General features: G+C 39.2%; 1 protein-coding gene and 1 pseudogene across 15 annotated transcripts in view; one reads left to right on the top strand and one right to left on the bottom strand.

Annotated features, from left to right (window-relative positions):
* Ptprk (protein tyrosine phosphatase receptor type K) overlaps positions 1-26,195 on the bottom strand; it is a 498,623-nt gene that overhangs the window by 320,829 nt on the left and 151,599 nt on the right. The gene's annotated exons all lie outside the window — the stretch shown is intronic.
* LOC106027369 (glyceraldehyde-3-phosphate dehydrogenase-like) lies at positions 11,282-12,244 on the top strand (annotated as a pseudogene).

The following is a 26,195-nucleotide window of genomic DNA, read 5'->3' as shown; positions in this document are numbered from 1 at the left end:
CAGGGTCAGTGGTCTTCCTCCTGCCTTTGGAAAATCTAGATGATGCCTGCCTCAGCACCTGCACTGCGTTTCCCGGGCCGGGCATTCTGTTTCCTCTGCTGGCTAATGCACTGTTCGGGTCTCATCTCAGCTCAAGGGGAATCTATTCGCAAAGCATTCCTGGGTCTCTCCACTGGAGTTATTTCTTCTAACATACTAATTTTTATTCACTTAGTAAATTTATTGACTTGATTGAAAAACTATGAAAAGTTAAGATTTCACCTGTTCGTCTCAAAGTCTAAAACAAGGACTCTGGCGCTTTCGATCTGGAGACGAATGTCATTAAGCCACATTCTAATAATGTCTGCTACTCCACATCCACGAGGCATCAACAGGATGAGTAAAACCCAGCAGCTACACATCTCCTTGCTCCTCCTGTAACAAGCTCTTCTGCCATCCACTGGACCCAGCACCTAGCAGGAGGCCACCTGTACCCCCTGGGTGAACTCAAGTGAAGGCAAGCCAATTTGAACAACTAAAATAAAATAAATAAATAAATAAATAAATAACAATTCAACCTCCCCAAAGAGGGAAAAAAAATAAGGAATTTGAAATGACTAAGCAATGTTTTCAATCTTGAAAATTCTCCCAAACACTTCCATTATTTTGCTAAGACTGATATCACCAACCTCATGTTTGTGTGTGTGGTTTACTAAACAGTTCTTCAAGTTTTTGTATTTTCTTTTTTCTTAAAATGGTGCTTCCTTCTTTTCCAGAGTGGTTGACCCCCTACTGCATACAGTTTGTGTCTAGGGCAGAAGGAGACACAGGTTCTAAAATATGTTAAAAAAAAAAGTAACCTTGTTCTCCAGGCTCCGAAACAAAAAGCGTGTGTGTGTTTGAACCATTCTATTTCCGGCAACTTCTGCCTTCCTAAATGCCCCTCTGTTCCCTTGGAAAAACAAAAAAAATTGCTTCCTTCACATTCTGAAGAATAAAGTTTTTCATAGTTCTCAAGTAAGGGCTTTGGGTTTGCTCTAGGTAAACAATATGTATTTGAAAATTGGAAAATATCCTGACTACAGAAAACAGTTTCCAAAGCCTTCATACAAAGCCAAAAAATAAAACATAAAATAAAATTATTTTAAAAATGAGTACAATGGCTCTCCTTCTTGGGGACTAGTCCCTCACGGAGTTTACTCTGTATATCTTAAAATGCAGGAACTGGGTTAAATATTGTTCCATAATTTAACCTCTTGCCCTTACCACATTTTGGAGAGCAAAACACAAATGGAGGCCTTTATTTTGACCACCAATTTTCCATTGTCTTCTGGATGATGCCGAAAATACACACAAAGTGATCATTAAAAGAGTTAGCATCACCTACTTCGTTTTCAGAAGTGACTGATTTAGACACTACTTTGCCTTATTTCCAGAATTGTTCAGGACTTCATTTTTCCCCACTTCCCACACCTCTATTCAACTGCTTAGCTTCTGCAAACAACTGAATCTCTTAGTCTCCTCCTCTTGAAGTGTGGGTATATCTGAGCATAGTGAAAAGCTACACGGCATAATTCTTAAGGAGTGCTGTTTAAAAGGACGGATAGGTCCTCAATACTTTGCATTTTGGGACATATTTATTTCTTTCTGAAGCAAACAGTACAGAGAATTAATGAAAGAAGGTGTGAAAAGGGTGTTTTCCAATGCTGCAAATGAGATGCCGGTGTAAAAGAAACTTCCACTACCAGGGTGCTTACGTATTACAACCTTTCCAAATGCTTCTTCTCTTCACAACACTTCCCGTCCATCTTAAGAGGAATCCACTCTCTTGTCCGGCTCTTTCCTATCTGTTTCTGTCTGTTTCGCTCTTTCTTTCTTTGAAATCTATAATACAGTGAGAGTCCTCGTCCCGTCAGCACCCACTCCCTGGAACAAGAACACCAACAATTTTCAAGGACTCGTAGATCTACGTTTAAGAACGCTCATTGTAAGATTTCTCCAATTTCTGTAATTCCAATACACTCCTCTGGCTATCTGACCTGCACAGCTTTTATGTTATGTTGCACCAAAATGTTTTGAGAAATATCTATTAAAATGAAAAGCAACTTGAAAGAGAATGAAAATTGCATTACCCCAAATGTAAGAGAGTCTCTGCTTGGTATCCAATTTTGAAATCATCAGTTGCCTTTTCAAAGGAACTGAGATCAGAATAGAACAAACAAAGAAAATTGAAAGAAAGGCTGTAAGTCGGCCTGTACTCTCTGGAAGCGCCTAGAGACTAAATACCATACTGATGATTGCAACCTGTTATCGGATACACTTAAACCCTCTTAATAATGTAACTCAGAGCAGAAGGTCAAGAGAAGCAAGGGTGCAACACGTCTACACCTTCTACAGAAATGGATATTTCCAAAGTCAACAGTGCACTACGTGGTCACACTGTGTCTGATGGCACCAAATGCTACTTTTACATACTAGCAATCTGAGCCTTAATTTTTACTAAAGTTTTATAATAATTGTTAACTGTGTAATTGTTACTATGGTAATAATGTCAGCTATGCCCAGGCAAGCAACCAGAGAAGAACTCAGACTCAGAGCTGTTCAGCTGATTCTCAAGGGCAGCAGGTCACAAAAGCAGCCAAATTGCCAACCAAGGAAGTTCTTCCTTTTTGAAACTCTAATATGGTTTGGGTCTAGATGTCCGCACAAAGCTTCATGTAGGTTTAGATGGCGCTTTTTCAGAGGTGGCTGAATCTAGAGGGTGTAATTGGTTCATCGTTCAATGCTGGTATTAAGGGTGATTAAAGGTAAGTGACTGGTAGATGAATCCATTGACTGGATTGGCACCACCCTAATCCCAGATCAATATAAGGGACAGAAGAAAGAGCCTCATCTCACCTCTCTCCCTTGTTGCTTTTGAGGTCTTCTGCCACCATGAAGAACTGCCTCTCTGCCATGTGTCACCCTGCCTTGGAGCCACCTCACTATGGGACTGAGACCTCTACAAACTGTGAGCTAAATAAACCTTTCGACTCCTTTCATTTTGGGTGTCAGGCATTTCATCACAGCCACGAGAAAAGCAACTCAGACAATCACTAAAGTTGTGTATTACTATAGAAGACACGTCTTTAAAATCCAGAAGATAAAAATAACACATATGCCACTCTTAGGTAAATGAAGGCAAATCTCTCTTTACCAAGAAGTTAGGAATTCTGGTTCTTACTGACCAGACATCCAAAGCAACTCTGCCACTTTTTCTATCATTTCACTGATCAAAATCTGAGACTGGAAAAGTGTTTGAAGAAACAAGACGAGGATTGTATGAGATAAAGTAGGAGCTGTGAGAGTAAAAACCATTTTGGTTTCATTTCCAAACTAGTACCAAAATCAAGAATTGGTCTGTTTGGATGAAGAGTCTTGTCTTAATGGCTAAAGATAAGCACAAGAGTAAACAACAGGGAGACAAGTGGGAGAGAGATGAGAGGGGAGGAGAGACTGAGTACAAGGAAGGTAGATGACAGTCCATAAGGGAGAAGAGGAAAAGACGAAATAAATGTGGACACTAACATGCACAGTCTGCTAAGAGGAGAGGAAGACGGAAGCCAGAGGACGCAATAATTTTCTGTGTCTCTTAGGAGCTTCATATGTCATTCAAACACAACACAAGGCACTGCAGTCCCAGGATACACAGAAGCAAAAGAAAACGGTATCATTACATGTTGAGATTATTGGTTTTCACCACCAGAAAATTAATGTTTTGTATGTCAAGGTTTAGTCATAAAAATAAAAATAAATGTATAAAAAATTTTAAATTCTGATACTGCTTTAAAACTCCCAAGGTCTACATTAAGCTAAGGCAGCTCTCGTGGAATTAGTAGCTTCCAGGACTCAAACTAAATATAATAGCAAATCCTACCTATCACTGCTTTTCTGGGGTAAGGTTTTCTACATCCAGGAGTGTGTGCACAGTTACTATTTCAAAAAGAAATAAGAAAAAAACTCAGCCTAACACACTTGGTTGAGTATGAAAGGCCATACTGGCCCAAAGGTGAAGAAATGAACAGCCTTCAATCTTTTTGCTCCTGTTAGCAGACAATTAATTCAACTTCCTCATAGCAAATGCAGTCACCCGAGGATTTCTGCAACAAAACATTCCTTTTAAATATAACCAGAAAAGCTGCACAATGTAAGTGATCGCCTTTCCAACAGTGATGTTTTTTCACTCAGAGAACGAGTAAGGTCTGTACTTTAATGTTTTCATAATGCTAACTTCAGGTTCAATGGGTGAACACAAGCATGGATAAATTGTAGACTTCTGGTTCCCACACTAACTTTGTAAAGCTTCTCTCTGGGATGTACTGCAGAAATGAAAATAGAAAACAGCTTCAGCCAAAACAAGTAACAGCTGGGTCTCTGACCAACAATCAAGTAGAGGTGACCCCTTCACCTTTCTCCCAAGGCAGAATGCAGTCTTCATTTAGTGGAAAGGAAGAAGGAATTTTCATTGATTTCAAAAATTTGACTTTCATATTTTTCAATCTTCTATTGAGATACATTTTCAGGATCCATCAGTATTCATTGGCTACATGAAAATAACCCAAGCACAGAAATATGAGCAGATTTCTCTTTCTCAAGAACAACCACAAGCAAGGCTATGTCTTCAATATTTTCTTCTTTTAATTATAATATTAGTAAATCAAGTATCACCCTTAGAATTGTTTATAACTGAAAGAAGAGAAAAAGGAACGATTACTTTGACATGACCCTATAAGCAGCAGCAACTAAACTTCACAAACACCACAAACTGACAGTGCTTAATCCATTCAAGGGTGACATACATTCAGTGGGAAAAAGTTACCTTCATGCCTGGTGGCAGAAAGCAACTACACATTTGAAATTCAAAATCCTTCCAAACCTGGTCCATATAAACCTTGCCATGCTTATGCTCCTCAAGCCATCATCAGGAACCTAAAGTCTCTGCTTCCAATGATACAACACACACTTACGCCTTGACCTACAACCCCTATTTTTTGCTTGGCAGACTTATATTATCTTTTTCTCCCCAATGTTGCTCTGATATTACCTTCACTATGAATGTTTATGGTTGATTACTCAACTTTTTAGGTAACTAACAAACTACATACTTCCTACTTCTTCATATTATGATGTGTAGAATTTTCCAAACTCAGTAGTCACTTAAGGGTTATTGATCCCAGTTATGACTTTTGGCAAGGCAACCTAGACAAGGAAGATACTCCATCAACTGATGTGATACAGGTAAAACACCAAAAAATATCCTATTTAATGCATCAAACCTTCCAGTGAGGAAAGTATTAAAAATATAAAGTATCAAAATCTAAAAGACTGTACCAAAAAAAAGAGTTCTACAAAGGCAAAGTACATTCTCAGAACTCAATCCAAATTCAATGCTAATACAATCTTGTCTAGCACCTACATTATACTGCTCATCATCATGGATAAGAAGTTTAAGCTAAGAAAGAACAATGTAACAAAAACATTTTTATTGCATGGAAAGTGTAGTAAATATGAATTTAAAGTACTCTAGCAAGTGTCATTCCAGTATTGTTCCTACATAGGCTTCTCCCACAAGCATAACAGATCGCATGGGGAATGACACCTCAAACAGATACATGACTTGTAGAAACCTGGCAAAAGGACAGCACCAGCCATGAGATCAGACAGCAGGGAAGTGTGACCCCATCAGGAAGTCCTGAGAGCTCTCTCTGAAAGTGAGGCTTGAGTTATGTTCTGAAGAAAGAGCATTATTAGCCAAAGACAAGATCACTTCAGGCCAAGAAACCACTTCAGCAATGGACCCAGCACAGGGCTAAGGATAACAAACACAGTGTCTAGAACAGGAGATGAAGATGGGAAAGAAGAAAAGCACAGACCAAACAGCAGGCCTCATCCGCAAAGAAAAACTTTGCCTTTATTTTACCAATTATGGAAGATGTAGGAAACATTTAAGCTGGGGAGATAGAAGCTGGGGAGACCAATATTTTGGACAATTACTCTGGCTACAATGTAGTGGGGATAGGTCTATAATTGAGTGTGGTCAGCAAAGTGAAAAACAGCTGTCACACTCAGGTAAAGCAAAGTGTATTTATATTTTTTATTTTTAATATTATTAGTACATGTTTCAGGTACATAATGATCACATCATCATGGGGAGTTCGTTATGTATCGTACACAGCACACAGTAATTATTTTGCAAACCTACATTTAATTATGAGAATAGATTATGAAGATAATGTGACAGCCAACAAACTGAACAACAGGCAAACCCAGCGAAGTGAGCAAAGCACTGAATAATGCTAGAGACAGTTTCCCAGAAGGCTCAACTGTGTATGTATATTATTTCTGTGTTCAAACAGACACCGATGTTTTTCTCTAGGTCAATTTTTTACTTCTTCCTGGGGTCACAAGAATTGGTAAGGTAAGAAATTCACCAATTAAAAGCAAGGCAAACAAAAAGAATAAGTGCTATCTAAGGAAAGAGGGGCCTTCATTTCTTTGAAACATCTAAGAAACCGTGTTAAATTAGAGTTGGATACAGGAATCTGTTTCTCACAGGAAAGATCTTGGCTGTACACACATTTGTGAGTCATCTTCTCAATATATATTTACACACATACATAAACTCCATAATGCTATTATATTTTTTGGCTTTTAAAAACATTCCAAAATCATCTCAAATATTCCACAATATAATGTAACGCTAAATGCCCTTTATAAGTTAATGCCTCATATGCCAAGGGAGGGGAAATGAAGCAACCCAGTTGGAAAAAAATTTTTCATCACTGCAAGTGACAGAAATGGGACAGAGAACGAGGGATACATTCATTCTTAAACTGATGCACACCATCAGATTTTATAACTAATAATTTTCTTACTATTTCTTTCTAAAATGTTATTCCAAAGTTGATTAACAGTGTGGGTGACTTCGAAGACCTACGAGAGCCTGCCTACAGCTGGGGAAATGCCATTTAATCAGACACACAGCAGCATACAGCGCCAGGGTGGGGAGCTCAAGCACACTGACCTCTTGACATTCGCGAAATCACATCTTGAATCTAAGCAGCCATCTACTGATTTATTTCTTTCAAATACAAAACCAGAATTCCCTACCAAGCATGTTGTACGTTTATCCTGATCAACATTCAATTTAAAGACAATGTATTCTGGGTAAGAAACAATTGACAAGATGCAACACAGACATATATATCTGGAGAAGCAAAATTGAATCTAATTGTGACCGAAACACAACAGTGATTATCCTCGCCACGGTAGTTTTGATCTGAAATTGTTTCCTTTAATACAAAAATACATACATACAAAACAATCCTTTTACACCTGAAAACTGAAAATAAGTAAATAAATGAAAGTGACACATAGGGTCTTTCTTGTTGGTAAATTGCCGCAGACATGAGTCCTGCAGGCCATTGAAGAAGGAACTAAGCTTTAGGAAAGGTCTCATGAGAGTCCCCAATGAAACCACAGGACCTCTACCACTTTTAGAAATAGTCCCAGGAATAAGTTGGGTGTTTTATAAAAAACATGCAAGGGAAAGACTGGTGCTGCTCACCCATATTTCCAGTTGCCCAGGATAAATATTTGAACTAAAATCCAAAGGTCAAAATGACTACCATAGCTCCTCTCCAAAACAGTATCAGAGGGAAAGAGAGGCCCCAGGAGCAGTGCAAGCTCTCAAGAAGCTGGGGAAAAGGAAGCTACAGAAGCTTGAGAAATCTAACTGTTAGACAAACTTAATAGATGCACTCAGGTGACCTTCAAGAAGAATTAAAAATAAGTGATCTCATCTGAGTACAAACGATTCCTTGCTCCTCTATCAAATTTGCAAACTGAGCTAAGAGGTCACTGGACGGGAACCCTCAGACACAAGCCACACAGCTCAACATCAACAATGCAAGTACACAGGGTTAGCAGGCTTTCTCTGGGATACAGCAGGTCTCGGTATCCTGATTTCCTTGGGGAATCCCTTCATTGGAGCAAAGGGGAGGAGTGGCTAGTCATTATTCCTTTTACCTAAAACCCTGCAAATGTGAAGCAAAACAAGTTCTGCTTGATTTCTGTGGGTATGGAGCAGTTTAAGAGTAAACACCTGACCCTCTGTTTCTCAAGCATGAGTGAAATACTAATCATTAGAGAGAGCTCTGATCCCCATCCTTGCCAAAGAATTGGCATCCTGCAGTGCTCCCCTCAGCACCCACCAGGGAGGTGCTGGGACCCTGCTCCAGCCTGCAGCACTGCACAGTCATTGGTCAGTGTTTACTGAGCCTTGAGGGTCTGTAGCAATGGGCTCCGAGTGGATACACACATCCTCCCCACAGACACTTCTGGCTCCAGACCCGATCGGCCTCTGCTGCCTTCACCAGTGTCCTGTAAACCCAGGAGCCCAGCACCGAAGAAGAGGTGGTGGCTTGGGTGCCACAGGTGCCATCCAGGAAGTCGGTGAAAACTCAATTTATCTGGCAATACAAACTTGGAAGACTTGTTCTTCAGTCTTTCCGCCTGCCCCTCCTCTACCCCTGGCTCGGAGGCCCATGTTTCTCCTGTATCTCTGATGCAACAGCAGACGCCATTACTAACTTAAACTCTGTGCAGAGAAATATCTAAGTATTAACTTACTATCCTGAATGGCGTCCTCCTGCAACATACAAAATCAATAAAAGTCGCATTAAGGTTTATTTAACATGACATGTTTTACACAATCAAAATTGCAAAAGTTACGTATGACTTTGAAAAATGTGACATATCTGGTTTATATTCTACATTTTACTTTCAGGTTTGATTCCTTTGATTTTAACCAAAATGAAAACACGAGTCAATGTTACACTTTCACAAATGAGCACAAATTCAAAATTAAACACAAAGGTTAATAATGTGTCTGAATTATTTCTCAATCAGATTATTTAAATAAACATATACTATCAATGTAAGAGTCATAAACAAGCATAATTTTTTAAAAACCTTTATAGAACTTTGAGAACTGTAAATTGAAACTGTAGTTTGAGAATCACTGCCCTAAATTAATAAACTCAGCCTCAAGAAAACATTATTGTTACTCTATTATACTGTTATGAAATTGTTTTATTTTCCCATAAAATTAAAAACAAAAACAGAACCAGGGAAAAAGATGCAAACAATATTTTTTCTCATGAAAAGAAAAACAGAATATTATGCAGACTAAAATTTTGAAGATTATATGTTATAGCTTGCACCTAGATGTCCTTGTAAAACCTCATGCAGTCACAGGTGGAGTTTCCAGAGGTGGCTGGATCTAGAACGTGTGAAACTGGGATTGAGTGTGCCATTGGTGGGATTAAGGGCGCCCCACCCTGGGTGTGCCTACTGCCTGCCCTAAAGGCGGGGAGCCCTGATGGAATATATGGGACAGAAAGAGGGCCGCTGCTGCTGCAGAGTGCTGCTTTACTGCTTCGGTGCCTTCTGCCTGCCCTGCTTTGCCATAGACTGTTTCTCCTCTGCAGTCCTCCCTGCCAAGCACCCTGCCTGGGAGCCAGCCAACAGCGAACTGAAACCTCTACGAAGTGTGAGTCAAAATAAACCTTTCCTCCTGAAGGAAGGAAGGAAGGAAGGAAGGAAGGAAGGAAGGAAGGAAGGAAGGAAGAAAGGAAGAAAGGAAGAAAGGAAGAAAAGAAGGAAGGAAGGAAGGAAGGAAGAAAGGAAGGAAGGAAGGAAGGAAGGGAGGGAGGGAGGAAGGAAGAAAAGGAAGGAAGGAAGAGAGAGAGAGAAAGAAAATGAAAGAAAGAAAGAAAGAAAGAAAGAAAGAAAGAAAGAAAGAAAGAAAAGAAAGAAAGAAGGAAAGAAAGAAGGAAAGAGATAACTGGGAGTAAAAAGAGAAGAAATACGTATTACAAATCACATGGAACAAAATCTGATCTCTGTAAGCTTGAATTCAATTTTGGGGGAGAAAATACATGAATTTTTTTTTTTTTTTTTTTGAGGAAAAACTATGTCTCATCCTCTTCAAATAAGTAAAGAGCCACCACTGTTTTCTATGTGGTCTCTGTCTACAGCCTTAGCACAATATACCAGGAAAGAATTCCTAAGTACAAATTAAGTACCTGTGCTTCCTTTTCAAGTTGGTCACAAGGAAGCTTAGCATCTATTTTGAAGATGTAAGTTTTATTAGCTGGAAAATTTAGGTTTATTTGTCAGGAACCAAATCTTATCATCACATTGTCATTTTTATAGCTCACAAGTCTTTCCATTACTTCTGTTTTCTCTGTAACGATCTCGGAGATCAGTTCCCTCACACTAGCTATGAAACCTCAGAAGGTGTAGGTCCACATGCAAACTAGCTAATGAGTATTCAGTAAATGAAGATCATCTCTAATTGATAAAAAGACCAAATTTTCAAATCTACTTGCATTCCAAACAGCACAAAAACCAATTCTACATGAAATGGTGAACAGAGATGGTCACTTGCAGTCATTTACTAAGCCATGTCCAAGAGTCATTAGAATCAGCTCCTGGGCATTTATCTCAATGTTGAAACTTAGCCCGGTTACGTCCAGGGATAGTAAATACTCCTTGTGTGATCCTGCTTCTGTCCGACATCACCTTGTTTTCCTCCAGGAGATCTGAGCCTTTGCTTCTTTAACTTATTATCATAAATCACATCAAAATATACAACTTTCAAAGATGACCTCTGAATAAGTTCTTTGAAAAATTCTGTCCTGGGGCATGGGGGATAGCCCGGTGACACAGGTGTCTGCTTGGAAAGCATGAGGTCATAAATTTAATCCTCAGTACCAAAAAAAAAAAAAAAAAAAAAAAAAATTCTGTTCTGTTTTGTTTGATTTTATTATATCTGATGCTATGAGCAACTCTTTCAAAGATAACAAGCTATATTATGATAGCCATTTGGATTTACTATTATTTTGTTTTGAAGTCCTATATTGCAGTCATTGTTTTGTTTCTATTGGTTCTATTCTGTTCAGTTTTGTTTGATTTTTACTAGATCTGAAGGTATGGGCAGCTATTTTGAAGACAGCAAGAGGCATCATGGTAATAACTATTGATTTCCTATTATCTTGTTTTGAAGTCCTGTGTCACTTACACTGTTTTGTTTCGATTGGCTTTATTGTTTTATTTTGCTTGGTTTTATTCTCTTTAAAATAAGAAATAAACACATATTAAGAAAAAGGTTCAGCCTAGGCTCTCTGGTCCCAAGCGGCTGAGCTGGAACCAGTCTACCCATGCAGTGCCAGCCACGATCCAAAACAGGATGGTGAAGGTCAGAGTGAACGGATTTGGTCACATCAGGTGCCTGGTTACCAGGGTTTGCTGTCAACTCTAGCAAAGTGGATGTTGTAGCCGTCAATGACCTCAACTACATGGTCTATGTGTTCCAGTACGATTCCACCCAATTCCACAGCACCATCAAGGCTGAGAATAGGAAGCTTGTCACCAAAGGAAAGGTCATCTCCATCTCCCAGGAACGAGATCGGCCACATCCAGTGAAGCGATGCTGGCGATGAATGTGTGGTGGAGTCCACCAGTGTCTTCACCACCATGGAGAAGGCCAGGGCTCACCTGAAAGGTGGTGTCAAAAGGGTCACCACCTCTGCTCCTTCTGCTGACATGCCCATGTTTGCATTGCATGTTAATCACAAGAAGTAAGACGACTTCTCCACGGTTGTCAGCAATGCTTTCTGAACTACCAACTGCTTAGCCCTGTTGGCCAAAAACATCCACGCCAACTTCAGCATTGTGGAGGTCATGACTGCAGTCCATACCATCGCTGGCACCCAGAAGGCCATGGATCATCCCTCTGCAAAGAAGTGGTGCTAAGGCCACCAGAAGCATTACCCCCAGATTCACTGGCACTGCCAAGACTGTGGTCTAGGGCATCACATTGCTCAACAGGAAGCTCACAGGCATGGCCTTCCCCATGCCCACGCCCAGCGTGTTGCTGGTGGATCTGACCTGCTGCCTGGAGAAAACATCCAAACCTGATGACATCAAGAAGGTGGTGAATCAGGCATAGAGGGCCCCCTTGAAGGTGTCCTGGGCTATACGGAGGACCAGGTTGTGTCCTGTGACTTCAACAGTGACCCACTCTTGCACCTTCAAGGCTGGGACTGACATCATCAATGACCATTCTGTCAAGCTCGTTTCCTGGTTGGATAATGAGTTCAGCTACAGGAACCAGGTGATGGGTCTCATGGTCCACGACCCCACTGAGCCCCAACCCTGAGAATCTCCCCTCCTCCCAGCTTCCATCGCAGGTGCCCTGGAGGGGCCAAGTGAGCCCTGGTTTATTGTGCTCCATCAGTAAAGCCCAGTGCACGCAGCAATAAATAAATAAATAAGAAAATAAATAAGTAAAATAAAGGTTCATCCTGGGAAAGTTTCAAAGAATCTTTTTGAAAAAAGAAGTCTTTCTTATTCCGAAATATGACACCTACCAAAAACCTACATCAAGCATTATTTACACTGGTGGAAATTCACAAAAAATATTCCTCTTAAAAATAAGGAGTCACCTATCTTTCTATTTAATATGGTAGATATCTGGGTGACAGGTTTCTTCATAAAAATAAAAAAGAATGAATAGATGGGTTCCTATAAGAGTAATGCAATTGGGTTTTTTTTTTTTTTTAGCATTTAAAAAATTTTAAGTAGAAATTCAGCTGTCAAATACTTTAGCCAAAAACATTTTATAAATAATGTGAAGTGGTGTTGCTTGCATTTTTAACTGCTTAACAAAATACACAAAAGCAAAGTGCTCATTTCTTCCAAGTCCACTTGGAATGAAAAAGACAGAGCTTAAACTGCATCTGTAATTTTGTATATTTTTGTAAGCATTTAGCAACAAGAATGACGCCTGCAGTCAGATTAACCTTGGCTAAGTCACAGTGCCAATGCTTAAATGTTCAGTGATTTTCACAAATCACGGTCCTTCTACAAAGACTTGGATGTCATTTGTAAAAACAGAGTTAATACTACCCACTGTATAGGAATGCGGGGAGGCAAACATGGAAATGGGTTATTCTTCTAAATGTTTCAAGTACTGTATTAAAAACAATAACACATATATTTCTGTTTTGGGTTCTAAGGTCTGGACAATATTCAAATCTCTCCCAGAAGGTCTCAATGCTAAACCAGTGAGTGCCTCTATCCTAATGGACAACAGCAGGTCAGATGCTTCTCCTGTCACTCTGTGGGCTCCCAGGGATTCTCCTCTCCCTCAGAAATCTCCGCTACCACCCACCAAGTCAAGGAAATCACACACCTCTTCCTGCTCCAGCCCCATCAGAATTCTTAGGCTGAATTGCAGCACAGTCACGGAATTTTGTTTACTCAAATGATGTCAAGCATACGTCAGTGCCCACAGTGGAGATGCGTCAGCTACGTGCAACAAAGCGAGGATTATTCATCCCTTCACCCATTCTACCCCACCTCTTCTCATTACCAAGGAGGATGTCAGCCTTTTATGCCTGTCAGAACAGAAGGAAGTATTTTTTTAAAGATAAACTGGAAAAAAAAATTTATTTTGATAATAAAGAAAAAAATATTACCTGGGGAATTAAAACAACCAAAAAATTATATCCTGATTTTAGGATTGGGGGAAAGGGGCAGAGTAGGCCTCTAAATATGTCAGGAATATATACATATACATATAAAGTGTGTGTACAAATATGTACATATATATATATATATATATATATGTATGTATATATATTATATATATATATATATATACACTTTATGTTGTCTTTATTTTCTTTGCAAAGACATGAAATTGGAGCAAATACTATGTGATGTGACCAGCCAAAAAACCAGAAATCAAAGGTTTGTAAGGCTTATTTTTCTACTCATTATGATGCACATCACACATGAATCCATGGACACCCACATGCAGTACGAACTTCTGACTCTTCACTGAATGCACACTGTATGTAGCACTTTGAATGCACATGGTATCACTTTGAAAACTATGCCTCTTCTTAACATGGCATTAAATAGAATTCGGTCTTTACGTACCAGTAAGGAAATAAAATTCTGTTTTCACTCTGTACACAAAACATTGAACTCTGTGTAATAGTAAGTATTGAGGAAAAGATAGTGGCTTTGGTCCTGACATCTATTACTCATTCTGGGTGTCAGCCACCTCCTCAGCGACACAAGTCATCCTGCTGATAGCAACAGCCTAACAACTGCACACTGCAGCATCTACCACTGTCCTGAAGACAGGGCCAGGAATCAGTAAGACTCGGCTAATTAAATCACTGGCATTTGAGAAAATCCCAACTTCTGAGACACAAATAATTAAGTTACGATAGAAGCTCAGCTTCAGAGGAATGTTTTCCAATTCAGTTGTCTTCCAACAATATAAAGGACTCTTTTACAGAACATAATTCAGGCTGGAGAGATAATAATGTATGACGACCATGCAAGGGGAAGAAATGCGACATGCACTTATATTTCTTTTCTGATCAGTGTGTCTTATGACCATGACAGTGTTCAAAACCGTATCATTGTAAAACCCTAGGTTCTAAGAAAATTAATCTTAATATGTAAGCCTTATTTTCATATATATATATATATATATATATATATATATATATATATATATTCCTCAAAATAGAAACATTCAATTTTCTTTAACCACAGGGGTAAGTGGCAGAAATTTAAGACCTGCTGGAATTTTTTTTGTTTTACTTTAAAAGAATGTAGATTTCAGTCAGTAAATGTTTTACTTATCTTGCAGGGAAAAAAAAAGCACTTTAGTAAGTATCTGCTTGTTGAAAACCCATTCTAATGATAATCACTCCTAGTTAGGGAAGAGAAGGCTGTATGCAACGCTGATGTCTTCCTCCATGTCCTGAGTGGGGTCACAATGTCACAGAATCCTGTGGTTTATTGAACCCCAGAAGATCATTTGATTTTTACCACATGTACATTTTATAGATTACAATTTTGAGAAGCATTATATTTAAGTGGCATATGGCAACTATGTTAAATATTCAAGCAAGCAAGGAAAAACCAAGACAAATATAGAGAAGCAGTCTTTTATTTTTCCTGGTTAAGAGTAAACAGGCCATGTTAAACAGTTGAAGCTTTCTGATACATCCTGTAGAATAATAAAACTTCCAACAATTTCTGAACTGGCTTCATCACAATAGCACCCTGAAATATTTTATAAATTATATAAAATACAACTGTGCTCTTTTTCAGTCGCCTGAATAGCTAATCCAAGGCAGATTCTATTTCTGTCAGTAAACAGGCAGATTTTAAGGAAAGAACTGTAAAGCTTGTAATTGTTCCTCTACAATACAAATGAAATACAAAAAAACCTAGATTACATCTAGGTACCTTCCCTGTCAGGTGTATGATCTTTAGCAAATTGTTTCCTATTATATAAAACAAGTTATTCATCTGTCCAACTGGGAAGACACAGCCTGCCCACAGAATAGACAGGCAGAACTCATGGTCATTAGCAAAGTGTCCAGCTCTAGGGCGGGCACACAGTAATCTATAACTAATGGTAACTCCAAGCCTGCAATCCTATAAAACAGTAACACAATGAAAAGATATTAATTTACCTTCCTCAAAATCTGAATTTAACTTATAAAATTGAATGTCAAATATGATAAAACATAACTGAGACTCCCACAAAAGATTACTATAATGCTATCTCACCAGAAACAATGAGAATATTTTAACTGTCGTTTTCATTGTTAATGTCTTACTGCAAAAGGAATCCTAGCAGGACAAGTGGAAGCAATAGCAAAGCGATGAAGAAAAGAGACCGTGGAAATTAGGACTCCAGCATCTACTGATGGCGGCAAGTCTGGGGTGGGGACTTTGACACAGTATCAAGATGGACCTCTAAAATGGACAACAGATACTGTGAAATGGGAAGAAATTGTTTAAAGGAAAAAGGAACCAGGATGGGTGAAGGGGGAAAGGATGGAAGGGAAAACGGAAAAAATGCAAGTCAGTTATGGTATTAGTGTCTCTTGGTTCATTAAGAATGGGGGCTTGTGCTAATATGGATTAGAAAAATGTTTATGCCCATATCTTGTTCCTGAGCTACTACTTTAAGCTACTACTTTAAAAGTAACAATGTGTAATGTATTTACTATTATTATTCTCCTATTATTTTGTTTTATCTTTTTCCATAAAATGAAAAAATTAAAAAAATTAAATAATTATGTGTGTGTGTGTGTATATATATATATATATATATATATATATATAAAATGAGATATATATCTCATTATGGAGCTGTTTCAAATACTTTCTCTGTTTCTCCGTTATCAAAATTGCTAATTCAGCCAACTGAAGGAACTGACTGAAACCATTGCCAAGCTAGAATCTACTGTTGGGAGGATTCTATACTTAAAGATGCGGAGGTAATTATAACTAAAAAGAGTTATTAGCAAATTCTGAGTCTTCTGTTTTCCACTTGTTTTTGCGAAGCAGAAGCTCAGGCCAGTAACTGACTGTATTCCACTTTTCACTAAATTTGAGAAAGATCATGTGTAGGTATGTGAGGAGGCAAGAGCAGCCACACGGAAGACAAATATTAAAATTTAACTATTACAAATTTAGGTCAGAAACCACACTACCTGGAAATAAGCTTATTAAAAGATCTGAGTTTCGGGGCCTGGGGATTTAGCTCAGTGGCATAAGCACCCGCCTTGCAAGCAGGTGGTTGTGAGTTTGATCCCCGATACCGATAAAAAGAAAAAAAAAATCTGAGTTTCTTACATTTTATTTATTTGTAACATTTTAATCTCTACATTATAATTAAAATTTAAAAGTGAAACCCAACATTAAATAAATATTCCATAAACTAGCAACATTAAAGGTTGCTTTCATTTTTGCTCAATAAGCATAAATTCTCTATTATGTTCTGTCAGAAATACAGTATCCTTGGGAGTTACTCCTGTCCGTGACTCAAAAAAAAAAAAAAAAATTTAAAATGTTAAGACATCGTTCTCAACAATAAAGCATCTGTAGAACTGTCACAAAACTCAGAAATTGCTACATTAGTATTGTAGAAACATTACTTTCAATTATATATCTATTTATATAATTTGCTAATAAATTCTCTTTACTGAGAATTCAATGCAGGTTCTCACTCATGATAGAAACACCCCCACTACTGGGCTACACCCTACACCCCTTTTTAGACTGTATTTTGAGACACAGTTGTGCTCAGTTTCTCAGGTTTACATTGAACTTTCGATTCTCTTGCCTCAACTTTCCAAGAAGATGGGATTACAGCCATGTGTGATGACATCAAGTTAAATTTTCAATTAAATCACTCAGCATACTAAAGAGAAGGGAATGTTAACTAATCAGCCTGATTAAAACAAACTCTAACATGTAAAATTCCACTAAAATAACCTATGTTAGTCAAATCTTGATGAAGACTTTTAGGCCAAGTTTTGAATTTAATATCCACCATCCATGGGCCAAAGGAAAAGCACCTTCTACTTGCAAATAAATGGCTGCTGGAGAGATCAATATGATTTCTCTTAAATGCGGAGTGGTTACAGGTATCTGTAATTTCATCACTGAAGGAGGCTGAAGCAGGAGGGTCAAAATTTCAAGTCCCTCCTGGCCAACTTACTGAGACTCTGTTTCAAAATAAGAATAAAATGAGCTTAAGATACAGCTCAGTGGTGGAGCACTCTTCATTTTTCATCCCCAATAGTAGGAGGAAAAAAAGGATATCTTATCACTAGCATAATGAAACTACTCCCCAAATCCTTCAAATGATCGCAATTAATACCTCTGGTTAGAGTATTTTATGGATAATGAATACCACAGCTATAACAATCTCAAATTTTGAGTACAAGCATCCATTTGTAAATTGAAATATTTCAATTTATTATATTAATAAATATACAATCAACTCTTATTTGTTCTATTTCTGTTACAGGAGAAGTTTTACTGGATACATAATCCTAACAGTTAAACTGAAACAAATTACTTTTCAGTTATTAAGTGGTTTTTAGCTATGTCTTTGATAAGTCATGTATGAAAACTTGGAAGCTCTATAACAATTTGTTTAACTTATAAATTAGAGAAGAAGCAAGTCAAACTTCCTGTTGAACACTGATAAGAAAAATAATCACTAATTTGGCTACCGATGAATTCAAATACGTGGGCACCACAGCACAGGACTGAATCTTTTTAGAAAAGAACCCAATAAAGATCATCTATCTCAGGAGGCTAGGGACAGCGGGGAGCTTTTGCAAACAGAGATTTGCCTACTCTACCCAGCCTCCTTTACCCTCCAGGAGAAGGCAATTAGATGTAAAGAAGGAAAGCAGGGTAAATGACAGAGCACAAGAGGAATGAAGAAGACATCAGAGCAAATTCTCATGAGAGTCCCAAAAAGCTCGAGTGTGAACTCCAGGAAAAGCAACAAAATTCACAGCCACCAGGAACCCTGCGATGTGTAGTACAGGAAACCTAAATGATAAGACGTTACTTCTCTCCACACTTCTCCTGCACTGAGTAAAAGGGAACAGGAAACAAAATACTGAAATATGTTTCCACAAACATTCTTAGGTAGTTTTTTGTTGTTGTTGTTGTTTTGTCTTTGTTTTGCAGTCTAAATCTCCCTGTTAGTTTCATATAATTAAACATGGAACTGGAGATGAATGAGATGATATTAACAGGAAAAATTAGAAATTCATTCTGGTTTTAGACTTAGATGATTTTGGCCTCCTCATCCTGTGTTTACTGTAGTAAGTAAAAATAAACAGACGTGAAAGGAGAGTGAGAGGCTTCCCTGGGGATTTACAGGAAGACCTTAGGCTGTTTCACTGCTGCGGTTAACAAGGAGCCACCATCTCACTGGGCAGATCCTGTTGCAACAGGGAGAGAGAGTGCACAGCCAGGTTCACACTGCACTGAGGAAAGATGGATCAGTCCACAGCAATGTGTCTGGGTTTGACAGGTCTTTATGAACATTTCAATCAGTAGTTTAAAAAGGAAAGTACAACATAAAATTGGGATTTCTAATTTCTCCAGGATCATCAAAAGTCCCACAAACACTGAGCCTATCCTTATGGGTAGTTAGGCTGCACTGGAGCACTAATAGTCATTTAAAATGGAAAGGGTTCCTTGCTCCCTCCTAGCTAGGAGAGCCTTGAATCTGCAAACCAGAATTTGGAGCCAGAATTACAAATAAATATCAGTGATGCTTTGCTTGGTGCTAAATCATACCACTGAAACAAATCCGGAAATGAGCCAGGAATCTAAAAGAGAAGCCACTGGATTTTGAGTTAAAAATTAACCTTTTCTATCTTGAAGTTGGAATTCTTACCACATGGTACTCTAACTCCAAGGTCCTCAACCTTAGCACTTCAATAAACAAAAGAAAGCATCTTGTGTCAAAGGAAGTGGTGACTTTATATAAACATGAGACGTTTCCAAGTTCAAAAGATTGGCAATCATATGTTACGTGGGCTGTGAAGTTGGGTTTTATTGGCCAGAAAGTGAACTGGGAATTTAAACAGGACAAGTTCAGACAGCAGAGAGGGAAAATCATCAGTCTAGTTCCCTAAAATATGGAGGAACAAGGCAATTGATAACTGCGAAGGACAAGGGAACTTCAACTTCAAAAATAAAGAAGAACCGTCTCAAAGGATAGATCGTCAGCTTCTCACATAATTTTCACAAGTCAAATTGTTTAAATCAAGTTCTTGGTAGTGCATTTTCTCTCCTAGTTCTTACAAAAAAAAAATCTACCCAAGATTTTAAAATTTGCCCCAAACCCTAAGGGCAAGGACATTCCAACATTTTGTTCATGGAAAATCTATATAAAAATGAAATCACACATGAGATTTACACAAAATAGGCAGTGCCCCTCACTTCCAGTGGTAGGCTCCAGGGATATGAAAATGTGATTTTGGAAGGAAACTGTATACAATTACGTTGGCATTGAGTAACACATTAAACTTGAAATGGCATCCCAGATAAAATCACTGCATTAGTTATCTTCTGTTAATGAAGAAACACAAAACAAAACTCTCCAGAAATAACTTACACATGATTTGGTAGATCTGGAGAATTTGGATTTTGTTCTCTATTTAACTTCCCTCCACCCAGCAATTTCCATGCTAAAATGCAGGTTTTCCATCCTTGAAGAGACACCCACTGACATTAGTTTGAACTATCTCAAAAGCATACTGCAGTGTGGTAAAATGTCTCATCCAAGGATGTAAAATCTGCCAAAAGCACCCTCTTAATTACTATGCTCTTTGATTAAATCCAGAGACTGTTCCAATTTCTTAGAAGGCAACTACATCCCAAATATAAAAAAAGATTCATCTTATATTCTTATAAACTTTATTTTTAATACCCAAACATTTTATATTTGCAATGATCTACATAATTGTAGATCACATGCGGGATATACCTGTATTTCCTATGGAAAACAGGAAACATACAAAAATGTCAAAAGATAACTTTAAAGGCAATCATACCAAAAATAATTACCATGCTTTAGCATATTTATGTTTTCTATGCATGAAAAAACCTTTTACCTCCACACAAAATTGTATTGCTATTATTTTTATATAATCATTTTACATAAAATGTTCTCAACATGCTGTATTTTTTCATTTACCACCAAAACAAGAACCCATATAAATGGTAATAAGATTAACTGAGGTCATTTGGAAGATTAGGACAACATGCTGAGCTTTTTCTAAGGGCTACCTTGTCCAATTTGTATGACAGGAAGGATACTATTATTGTTTCTGCCTTGGAATTTAAACTATCTTTTGCACCCAAGTAGTTCAGGATGGAGCTCAAATTCCAGACCCTGCCACTTTGATCTAGAACTGCCTTTCCTTTCCTGACTCACCTTCAGCATTTAATAGTCAGTCCTTTACTAACTCAAGGTCAGTCAGGAATAATTAGGTGCATATTACAATACACTTTAAGGTACATTTAGTCATTTGGGGCAAACTATTTTACAAAAATCAAATAACCAAGTACAACACAATAAACTTTTAATAAATTTAATGCCTTATTGGGGAATTAAAATTATTTTTACAGAAATCAAAAGCCATTTTACCCTTGGTAATCGTTAACTCTACTGGGCATACTGACTTCATTATTTTACACTATTTGAACATTCTCTCTTTAATATTAGTTGTAGTCGGAAAACTCCCATATGAAGTCTAAAGGGTTTCCTACTCCAAAATGCAGAACAATTAAGTTCAGTAACTACTCTGTGTCCCAAATTGGGAAAGGCAAGGCGGAGGCTGCTTAGCAAATCACTTCTACAGAAAAATTACCTTTCACTCATGATGTGCAAATTATATGACATTTACAATTACTAGAAATAAAATACTTAAGCTTTAAAATACTCAAGATTTGCTATTGTCGGTCTTTAGTTTCCTTTCTTATTCACACTATTTCAGTATACTCAAAAAGGCACAACAAGACATATTTCTTCCCAAGTAATAGTGATGTAAATGTTTTAGTTGTTTCATAATAAGGTATATAATATATGCACACAAATGTAAACACACATAAACAAAAACACAAAATAATTTTCCACCTTTTTCCTAACATAAATCTCCCATAACCCTTGGAATTTGCATCAGTGACTCTAACATGGTAAAGATATGATCATTGTGGCCTGGGGATTTAAAGCGCCTGCCTTGCAAGCAGGCAGTCGTGAGTTTGATCCCCGGTACCGATAAAAAAGAAGACAAAAAAAAAAAAAAAAAAAAAAAAAAGATATGATCATTGGCGGGCAGCCTGTAGGGAGTTTATGATACTAACAGGTCAGACCAGGGTAGTATTAGAGAACTGGGGCTCTGTGGTGGATTAACTAATAGTCAGTTTGTAACACCCAGCTGAACGGAATCAGCGTGGTGCTGGGTGTGGAAAGCCCACCTGAGGATTGCTGCCAACAGCATAAAAAAGAGATGGAGAAGACAGCCCTGTTGATTCTCCTGGAGAACCTCGTTATGCTGGCTTCCTGATATGAACTCAACTGTTCTCATTGTCAGAGGAGCTCAGAACCTAGCAGTCTCTGCGGCTCTCTTCAGGGGAGCTCTGGTCCTCACCATCGGTGTTGTTTCCTGGCTCCAGTGCAGAACCCTCAGCCTGCTGGCACTGATCCTTCATCCCACTGGCACAGACTTTTTACCTTCCACCACTGACCTTTGGGCTTTACCAGTGCAGATCCACGGAATAGATTTGCATGAGACATTTCCTGGACTCCAGGTCTCCAGCTGGACTGGGGGCACACTGCCATGTTGTGGGCTCTGGGCCTTCATATGGACTTGTGCAGGACATTGCCATAGGACCCAGGCCCTCCGCTGGATTCTCTGAGTCACTAGTGGGTGGACGAATCTCCTACACTCTTCTGCATTTGACTTTTTGAGTGAATATTATAAAATGTTCCTATAAATTATGTGTCCTGTATTAAATCTATTCCCTTGCAAACTCTGCCTTCTACAGGCTCACACCACACTCTCCAGCCTCTCTAGGGGGTGGGGGTGTTGGTAGCCAACAATTTAGTCAGTCAGGCCCATGAACGATTGAATGAATGAAGCTTCCATTCATCCTAAAAGGACAGAGTGTGGCATCTTCCAGATAACTGAACGTGTGAAGTCTGCGGAAGGATGGCACGTCCCTCACCATCTTCCTAACCTACTTGTGTTTTATCTGTGTCCTTTGTAGTATCCTTTTCAACAAACCAGTTAACATAAATAAGAGTGCTTTTCTGAGTTTTGTAAGCAACACTAGCAAATCACATGGTCATACACATGGACGGGCCAGTGGAACAACTGACCAGCAGCTGAAAGGTCAGAAGCAGAGGTAACCTTCCTGTGGATCTCTAGTGTCTAGAATTTTGTAGCACTGAGCTCTCAACCTGCTGGATCTGTGACCACTGCCAGTTAACCAGTGTCACAATTTATAAGACATCCAGCTGGAGTTTGAGGCAGAATCACTGGCTTGCTTGGCATGGAGGGGAAACTCCTACACAGAAGCAGCTTGCCTTGTGAGATTATCTTAGTGCCCTGTGCTTGCATTTTCCTCACTGCAGTTTTGTTTATCTGTGGCCAACTATAATCCAAAACTATTAAATGGATAGTTCAAGAAATAGCAATGTCTTTCTGGGTAAGGTAATGAAATCTGATGCTCTCCTGCCCTGGATGTGACTCACCCTAACGGCCAGCACAGGCACATTCTGAACACTCCCACCATTCATTTGGCACTTAGGAGCCACCCGGTGACCAGCTCTAAACGGACTGTGTAGTATGACAGACTTAACGTGGAATTCCACTCTGTCCTTGGGTTCAAGTCTCCACTGGGTGTCTTGGGATAATAGTGTCCCTTGAAGGTAACAAAGAATGACTGTAGGGTGGAAGAAACCGAGCAATTGTTTCCATATCCTAAACTCATGTGCACACATGTATGTGAGTATGTGTGTGTATACGCACTGCAGAGTTTTAAAAATACTTCAACTGGACAGTGAAGATTCTCATACATTTTAACAATATTTTTATCTAAGTTCCCAATTTTTCTACACATAAACATTTGTTTCTACTAGAATTTCATAATTTAAGAATGCAACTGATTGTACTTTTCCCCTAGCCACTCAAACTATTCTCTAAAGTCATCAAACGTCAGTAATCCAGGGCCAAGAATATAGTTCAGTGGTACCATGCCTGCTGGCAAGCACAAAATCATGAGTTCAGTACAAATAAAATAACACAAAATCAGCAACCCAAATTTTAGCTTTTGAGGAAAGTAAAGAAATGGGAAAACGAGCCTATGTATGATGTGTTTAACTTAGAGAAATTGGTATGCCCAAAAATTCTTCACCGTAACGCTCAGCCTGCTCTGGGAGTGCAGGGTCTCACTCGTCCCCTTCCGTCTCTGCAGCCCTCTACTCCACCAGCTGCTGCGTTCCTTCCGTCTCTCAGTCTGTCCCTTGTGAGTGATCCAGCACCTCCCTTCATCTCCTCCAATGAAACATCAGCAGCGGCCAATCCACTCACTGAGCTCCGGATTCCTCTCCACGTCGCTCTTTCCTTTCCTCCACCCAAGCTCAGTTGAAGTCCTCACCTGCTCAGCAAGCTCACTTCACTGCACAGAGATCTTGCCCTTCTGTAGGTGAAAAAGTGCTCTGCCAATGGCCACCAAGAGTTCTTAATGATCTATGAGACATTTCCATTGCTCCTCTTCCTATGTTTTTCCAAAACAAGAATAGTTCATACCACATGCATTTCATGACACAGGGTGCTGTATTTCCTGCAGTCTCCTGGATGACCCTTTCTTCAGTTTTCTATGAACACTGGCTTCCCTATCCAGCCTCTGAGCGGATTCTTCTTGCTTTCTTTCTTCTTTCGTCACATTCTAAGTGGCAGTATGTCATGGACACTCTGAAGGAAGTCTGACTTCAGTCACGCTTGGACTGATGATGCATAAGTTGCATTTTTACTTTAGAATACCCTCCAAGCTGGCACAAACCACGGAATTGTGGGATCAAGTGTGTGATCCAGTGCCCCTCACACAATCAAGGTCAGAGGTGAAACCATAAGCCATGCCTCTGGACACCATTCTTAACGCACACTCTTTCTAACATAGCACACAGCTTCTCTGATGCTGCAAAGGAGGAAATGAAGTCCCAAAGAAATAGTGGAAGAAATATGAACTCCAGCACATCACAGGAGGTCATGCTTCAGGGCTGACCAGGGGTTAGGTACTAGGAAGACATAAGTACAGGGGAGAATTTCGAGACACAATTTAAGAATAAAGGCAGAGCCTGGCAGAGTGGGAAGGAGACAGAAGGCCCAGGGATCCATCATTTTAAACCAAGAATCAAAGACGGTTTTTACTGTTCCTATTTTCTTGTCCCTGTGTTTTTAATTACCTAATGAAACAACGAAAGCCAGGCACTGTCACGCTATTAAATCTGAGATGCAAGCACGCTCATGGTGTAGGTATAACTTAAGACCTACTTAATGAGATACTGCTCAGAGTTCACTTTTTAATAGTCGCGTATGATATCACAATATTAAGCAGCAGGAAGAAAGCAAAGATAGAGATTGGAGACCTTTGATTATGAGCTGCCTTTTACAAGGTGGATAACAGGATCCAGGATGTTATCACTCCCCTTTGGGGGCCACAGCCAGGAGCAGGAGACCAGTAGACGGAGAGCAATGTCACAGGAGAGAGGCGGACAACTGAGTCTCCCAGAGGTCCAGCACTGTGTGAGTGTTCACGAGCCCAGGGTTCTGGTCACTGTCACTGGTCTCAGTGTCCTTGGCTTCCATCTGTTTATATTCATACACTAGTTTGCCTCTGTAACCAGGAGAGGAGATCAGCTCCACCCAAACAATGATAAATATTCGTATGTTCAAGAGCAACAAAGGTCTCCAGATTTCCAAACAAAAAAAATAAAACGTTTCCATTTTTAGGATCCCGCTACTGCTACCGTTAGCTTGATGCTGATCTTATTATGCTGATAATTAACTACTGTTTACACCTCTGGCCCACATGACTGTAACTATTATTTTATCAGTGCATCCTTCTCTGGAAACTTCACATGCAACCTCTCCCCTGTGGATAGATGAAAGGGTGCTTCATGCTAACAATAACCGGTGGTGAAGTCACCCCCACACCACCCCCTTCAGTCACTGGGCAGGTCTCCATGAGAAACATGAATAAATACAGAAGACAGGTTCCCTCCACGTGTCCCTTTCAACTACATTTTTTATTTCAGGCTCAGGAAGTCATCCTGAAGTTAATTTATATGCTTATCACTCTTTCACCAAAATACATCAACATTGGTCACCTCCTTTGAAAACCAGAGGGGTAAGAGCAGTTGCATAAAATTTAGGAAGGTGACCGAAAGCAGAGGCCAAATTCCACTTTAACATAATCATCATCATCATAGTAAATACTTATCCGGCGTGAGCCTCCCCTCTCATTGAGACACCATCACGGTGGCACAGAGTTCATTCAGCACCTCGGAGTGCAAGTGACACCTGCCTGTTCCTTCTCCACAGCCCCTAGCACCTGGGGCAGAAGCTCAACACCTGCTACCCGTTCAGAGCAGTGCGCCAGGCTACTGCTGAGATAAATCACTGCTCTGACCACAGCGAAACCCTAATAGAGAGGGTCACACATGCCTGAGGTAAAGCCAC

Source organism: Cavia porcellus, unplaced genomic scaffold (assembly GCF_034190915.1).
Source record: "Cavia porcellus strain 051 isolate PalLab524CR breed Dunkin Hartley unplaced genomic scaffold, mCavPor4.1 scaffold_22, whole genome shotgun sequence".
NCBI lineage: Eukaryota > Metazoa > Chordata > Mammalia > Rodentia > Caviidae > Cavia > Cavia porcellus.
This window is presented reverse-complemented; position numbering and strand designations above follow the sequence as displayed.